The sequence below is a fragment of the Cyprinodon tularosa genome, unplaced genomic scaffold (assembly GCF_016077235.1).
Source record: "Cyprinodon tularosa strain WSP-4 unplaced genomic scaffold, ASM1607723v1 ctg1086, whole genome shotgun sequence".
NCBI lineage: Eukaryota > Metazoa > Chordata > Actinopteri > Cyprinodontiformes > Cyprinodontidae > Cyprinodon > Cyprinodon tularosa.
Window position 1 is genome coordinate 101887 of NW_024037878.1, and position 6970 is coordinate 108856.

The following is a 6970-nucleotide window of genomic DNA, read 5'->3' on the forward strand; positions in this document are numbered from 1 at the left end:
AGGGATTGCTGAAGAGTCAATGAGTCGATGTTTTCCTTAGATAGAAAACTTTGAATCAATCTGACTGGATGATCTGGGGAACTGGAAAGTGACCTGAGATGACATGATGTGAATTGGAGCTATAGAAATTAATCTGTGGTTAAAAAGAATCATTTTTTAGTTTAATGAAGGCCACTAGTTATAAAAATACGAATTTTTTATTGTAATTATTTTTGTAGACTATTTAACGTAAATTATTGGAAATTAATTTTCTAAATGTTGCAGATTATTTATGGATGTTTGTCTCCATGATTATCATTGTTTGTAGTTTATTTAATAGTATTTGTACCTTGTAATATTTAAGGGTTTTTTTTATACCTCACAGGCTGCCATAGAAAATGATGGCAGCTCCTATAAAAGCCGATAGAATCATTGAACAAATGTATGACTTGAACTGTCAAGCTGTTTGTCATCAAAGAATCAACACTTAGTGTTCCCCAGTGAAAGCAGAGAGGATCGTATTGTTTTGTTGTTTGTATAGTAAGTTAATGTTTTGTATTCTAATATTTATATATGTTTTAGTTTTCCCGATTAATGATGTAACTATGGTGACTGTGATGAGGATCTTTATCAAATAAAATAAAATGCTTAATTCACTTGTGGAGACTGGCTGAGTAACTCAAATGCTGGGGAGCTGCTTCAGGCTGTGATGATGACGGTGAGGAAGATGCAGCAGTTTCTGCTGTTGGTGGGTCTGGAAGGGTTTGGGTCAGTGTCTGGGACCAAATCATTGGTTAGTTTATCTTTGTTAAGATGATTGATGTGATTGATTTATGACCACAAAACGCGCCTGCTAAGACAGCAACAAGAACGCAAACCAGCAACTCATCGTTTAATCTGGACTTAACCATGTTACCCCCGTAACCATGCAGAAATGTCTCATTCTAATGAGTGTGTGTTCAGCACTGAACACGTGTGAGCACTGATGGAGCTGTCACACGGTTCATCTAATTAGTGCTGCTGTGGCAGCCTGACGATTGGTCAGGGGAAGGAGGAGACAGGGATTGGGTGGTGGGACTCAGGACCATGACCGATAGTGAGCATAACAGCAAGAGGCATGTCTAAAGTAATGTCTACATTTACTAGAAAGCGGGTCACCATGGAGCCGCCTCATCATGGATGTAGATGTCAGAAAGTGCTCATTCTGGTGGTGGACTTCATTTACCCACAGATCCTTCACAACGGTATGTTAACGACAGTTCACCGTTAAATATGTGTGAGCACCTGAGCGCCTGAGTGTCTGAATTTGACAGTCTGCTCAACACCTGCTAATTAATGAGGTAATAAAGCGCTGTGGAAATGATTCGCAGCCATTAAAAGGAATGAAGATGGAGGCTGCGGGTTGGATGTGCAAGAATACATCATGCAGTGACAGGTGCATAAGGTTAAACGGAAGCTGGACAATATTTTTTATCTTTACAGACTAAGAGCTTAGAAACGTTTTGCTGCCATTTATTAAAAAGGAGAATCCTGGTAAGTTTGTTGGTACTCGTTGTTCTTGTTTGGGAATCTCTTCTGTGCTCTTTATCCCATCCATTGTTCCACAGGGGGCAGGATCAGGACTAGACCAGGGGCAGGCAGCCAGAGGCAGACAGCAACAGGCAGGTAGCCAGGGGCAGGTTTCCAGGGGCAGGTAGCCAGGGGCAGGTTTCCAGAGGCAGGTTTCCAGGGGCAGGTAGCCAGGGGCAGGTTTCCAGAGGCAGGTAGCCAGGGGGTAGGTAGCTTGGGGCAGGTAGCCACAGGCAGGTAGCCACAGGCAGGTAGCCACAGGCAGGTAGCCACAGGCAGGTAGCCACAGGCAGGTTTCCAGAGGCAGGTAGCCAGGGGGTAGGTAGCTTGGGGCAGGTAGCTTGGGGCAGGTAGCCACAGGCAGGTAGCCACAGGCAGGTAGCCCCAGGCAGGTTTCCAGAGGCAGGTAGCCAGGGGGTAGGTAGCTTGGGGCAGGTAGCTTGGGGCAGGTAGCCACAGGCAGGTAGCCACAGGCAGGTTTCCAGAGGCAGGTAGCCAGGGGGTAGGTAGCTTGGGGCAGGTAGCTTGGGGCAGGTAGCCACAGGCAGGTAGCCCCAGGCAGGTTTCCAGAGGCAGGTAGCCAGGGGGTAGGTAGCTTGGGGCAGGTAGCTTGGGGCAGGTTTCCAGGGGCAGGTAGCCAGGGGCAGGTTTCCAGTGGCAGTTTTCCAGGGGCAGGTAGCCAGGGGCAGGTTTCCAGAGGCAGGTAGCCAGGGGGTAGGTAGCTTGGGGCAGGTAGCCACAGGCAGGTAGCCACAGGCAGGTAGCCACAGGCAGGTAGCCACAGGCAGGTTTCCAGAGGCAGGTAGCCAGGGGGTAGGTAGCTTGGGGCAGGTAGCTTGGGGCAGGTAGCCACAGGCAGGTAGCCACAGGCAGGTAGCCCCAGGCAGGTTTCCAGAGGCAGGTAGCCAGGGGGTAGGTAGCTTGGGGCAGGTAGCTTGGGGCAGGTAGCCACAGGCAGGTAGCCACAGGCAGGTAGCCACAGGCAGGTTTCCAGAGGCAGGTAGCCAGGGGGTAGGTAGCTTGGGGCAGGTAGCCACAGGCAGGTAGCCACAGGCAGGTAGCCCCAGGCAGGTTTCCAGAGGCAGGTAGCCAGGGGGTAGGTAGCTTGGGGCAGGTAGCTTGGGGCAGGTAGCCACAGGCAGGTAGCCACAGGCAGGTAGCCACAGGCAGGTTTCCAGAGGCAGGTAGCCAGGGGGTAGGTAGCTTGGGGCAGGTAGCTTGGGGCAGGTAGCCACAGGCAGGTAGCCACAGGCAGGTAGCCACAGGCAGGTAGCCACAGGCAGGTTTCCAGGACCAGAGATTATGGGTCCTCTCTGCAAAAGCTGAGACTACAGCTCTGAGCAGGATGAAACATGGAGGGTTGAGTGCTTTGGTCTTGATCTGAAGTCTTCTGATTTCTTTTCACTACATCAATAGTTCAATGACCCGGTTCACTGCCCAGCTACTGAACCAGGTGAGTCCAAACTACACAGTTTAATTCACTGTGCAGACTGGACTCACCTGGCTGGGCAGAACAAATACAGGACATAGAGATGACTTGTTGACTCCAGATTCTCCATCTCCGCTGTCAATACATGGTCATCAGACAGACTGCGAGCTTTTTTTAAATGTGTACGCACACATATGCATGTTCAACAGACATGATGTGGTACTCTCTTCGCAGCTTTGGCCCTCAAGATTAGGGGAATCATTTTTGACAGATTTCTCCAAATTTTGTACCTCAGCTGAATCTCAGCCAAACCCACAACCCATTAAATTTTGTTATGCTGCTATAGGCTTAGACTGCTGGAGGACATAGGGACCCCTTTTTCATCATATCTCTATTCTCCCACTCTGCAGAATCTGTTAGTTCAATCTCTAACGTTCTGCTCTCTCTGCTTTTTCTCATAGTAGCTTCATCTGGTCTGTTCCTGTTTGGCTGTGACTCCATCCTGGAGAGAAATATCAGCTGTGCTGCTGCCATCAACACCTTTGTAAACAAAAGCGGAGCTGTGGCTCGCGGACACTGCAGGCGGGGGGGGGGGGGGGGGGGGGGGGGGGGGGGGGGGGGATGGGGGCACCGCCCAATCTCAGACACTCTAGGGGAGGAAACAAACACAGGTAAGTGACCACGATAAACTGATATATGATTATCTGGGTTGGTCACTTACCTGGTTTAACAGTCCAGACCACGAGTGTCCCCAGTGCTGCAGTCCCAGCGATCATGCTGGAAGCTGATCCTGGTCAGGGATCCAGAACAGACAGGAACAGAGACAGGTGGCAGGATCCAGACTTCCAGGCATCCACAGGCTTCCAGGAGGGTTCAAAATCAGACTGGGACCAGAAGCATGTCCAGGTGGTCACGCACAGGAGCAGACAGGATCAGGTGCAGACAGGCAGGCACAGTGGAAGAGGGTAGCCGAGACAGGACGTAGGAACCGGAACTTGAAGCAGACTTTAAACTGGTCTCCACCCTGGAGCCAGGCTTACTGAGATAAAAACTGAACCTCCCCTTATAATGAGCCAAAAACCCAGAGGACTCCGCAGGGAAGGAACAGTGGACGATCAGGAGACGAGACAAACACTAAAACCCTCTTTCCACTGGCAGCTAAGATCCGGGACATGAACCAAATAAAAACTGAACAGAAAGACTGACAGAAAGACAAGTAATGATCTGGAACTGAATGCTCAGGCTGAACTGAATATAAACCAGAGGAAACAGGTGAGGGGAATAAATTATAATTGAGGCAGGGAAGGAAGAGGGCAGGTGAGAGGAATTACTAATTAGGGGAGAGCAAACAGGCCAGATCATGACAGTTGGAGCTTGGCCTGTTTTCCAGTGTAGTCCTGTTTCTCTGACTGTGACTAACTGGATGTGCTCTCTTCATCCTCTGACATGGGAGCTGGCTCGGAGCTCGTCTGCCTGGCTGTGTGTTTCCTGTTTCCGCCTGTGGAGCTGGTTGACAGTTGCCTTTTGTATCTATGCTTCTTTTTCTATGTCTGCTTCTGTCTCCTTGAACCCCAGTCGGCCTCAGCAGATGGCCGCTCACACTGAGCCTGGTTCTGCTGGAGGTTTCTTCCTGTTCAAAGGGAGTTTTTCCTCTCCACTGTCGCTACAAGCATGCTTAGTGTGAGGGATTGCTGAAGAGTCAATGAGTCGATGCAATCAGCTGGTTTTCCTTAGATAGAAAACTTTGAATCAATCTGACTGGATGATCTGGTTGAATTGTGTCTCTAAAGCACCTTGAGATGACACGTGTTGTGAATAGGCACTATAGAAATAAACTGAATTGAATAGATGACATTAAAAAAATCAAGTTTATAATGTCTGACAGGAAAAGAGGGAGAGAGAAATGCACCGACTAGTCATTTCAAAAATCACAATGTTGTTTTTGCTTCATGTCTCTTAAAATTACCAGATTTGAATAATGAAAATAAAAACATTCCCAGGGGGAGCATACTGCCGAACCAGCCCATAAGTTCGGTCTCGTGGCCTCAGCATGTTTAGGGACCGGCTTTAACTCATAATGAGAGAAGATAATAGCAGCTTACGCACACTCTAAACTCTAAATTAAAAAAATTGTCTTTTACTGTCTGCATTCCAACATGAAGCTGTGGCTGGTTGCCCTTAAAATGTATCCGTCTCTTTATATATATTATATATTTTTAGCCATTGTCTGCTTGAATTTCCACCCCTGAATGGAGCAACTTTGTATTTTAGCACATATATTAACTGAAACGCAGTAATGACCTGAAATAGCCATCGTAAATGGGAGGAAGGCTGAAAAACGTCTAATAGAAAACTTCCCCAGGGTTTTACAGACAATGGTAGTTACTGTCACTCAAATTCAATCAGCTGCATTCGATTAAAGAGATTAAGAACTACAGTTTTAATTAGGGCATTTCAAATGAAAATATATGGCTGGAATTATAATAGCCTTTGCTTAATAGATGGAGGAGTGTGGAGAAAGAGGATATAATGAGAAGTGAAACACTGAGAACAAGGTCATATTCCTGATAAAACTTCATGGTTCATTAAAAGTTTTTTTTTTCTTTTTGTTCTTTTGTCCATTTCATTGTTTCATTGTTCATTCAGTTTATCTCTATAGCTTCAATTCACATCATGTCATCTCAGATCACTTTATAGATCAGATCATCCAGTCAGACTGATTCAAAGGAAAACCATCTGATTGCATCGACTCATTGACTCTTCAGCAATCCCTCACACTAAGCATGCTTGTAGCGACAGTGGAGAGGAAAAACTCCCTTTGAACAGGAAGAAACCTCCAGCAGAACCAGGCTCAGTGTGAGCGGCCATCTGCCCACACTGGCATCAGTGTAGAGCATGATGAAGGTAATTTCAAAACCCTTCATATATTGTCCATTTCAGGGCTAAAAACTCAAATTTTCCTGAAAGCATGTTGTAGTTCTTTTCAGGTGGCGGTGGCATCCCGAAAACCTATTTCAGCTTCCCTTCATTGGCTTTCTGTTAAATTCATAATAGAAGTTAAAATCCTCCTTAAGACATGTAAATCCCTAAATAAAAACTAAAGTAATCAGGCTCCTTTTCTGTGGAACCGACTACCAATCTTAGTCCCTGAGGTAGACACCCTGTCTACTTTAAGGCTCAGACTTAGATTGGCTCAGGTCATTTTGGGCTATATTTAGTTACCCTGCTATAGGCTTAGGCTGCCGGATGACATAGGGACCACTTTTCATCCTTCTGCTACTTTGTATGATGTGCCCCCCCCCAGGAATTTGGTGCTGTTGGCCACCTCTAGAGCTGAGCTGATTTTTATCTTTTCTTCAGTCAGTCTTCATCTATACTGTCCTGTCCGCCATGTTTATTTCTGTTCTCATTGTCTTCCCTCTGGGTTCCTATTATGTGTATATACACCGCCCAAAAAAATTAAAGGAACACTTTTAAAACACATCGGATCTCAATGGGGGAAAAAAATCCTGCTGTTTATTTATCCTGATATGGACTGGGTGATGTGTTAGGAACAAAAGGATGCCACATGATTTGATGGAAATTATCATTATTAACCTATAGAGGGCAGAATTCAAAGACACCCCAAAAATGACAGCGAAAAACGATGCGTAGGCTAGTCCATTTTGCTCAAATTTGCTAGCAGCAACTCAAAATGGTATTCAGTAATTTGTATGCCCCCCACGTGTGTATGCATGCCTGACAACGTCGGGGCACGCTCCTAATGAGACGACGGATGGCGTCCTGGGGTATCTCCTCCCAGATCTGGACCAGAGCATCACTGAGTTCCTGGACAGTCTGAGGTGCAACCTGGCGGCGTGGGATGGATGGAAACATAATGTCCCAGAGGTGTTCTATTGGATTTAGGTCAGGCGAGCGTGGGGGAGGGGGGGGGGGGGGGGGGCAATCAATGGTATCAATTCCTTCATCCTCCAGGAACTGCCTGCATACTCT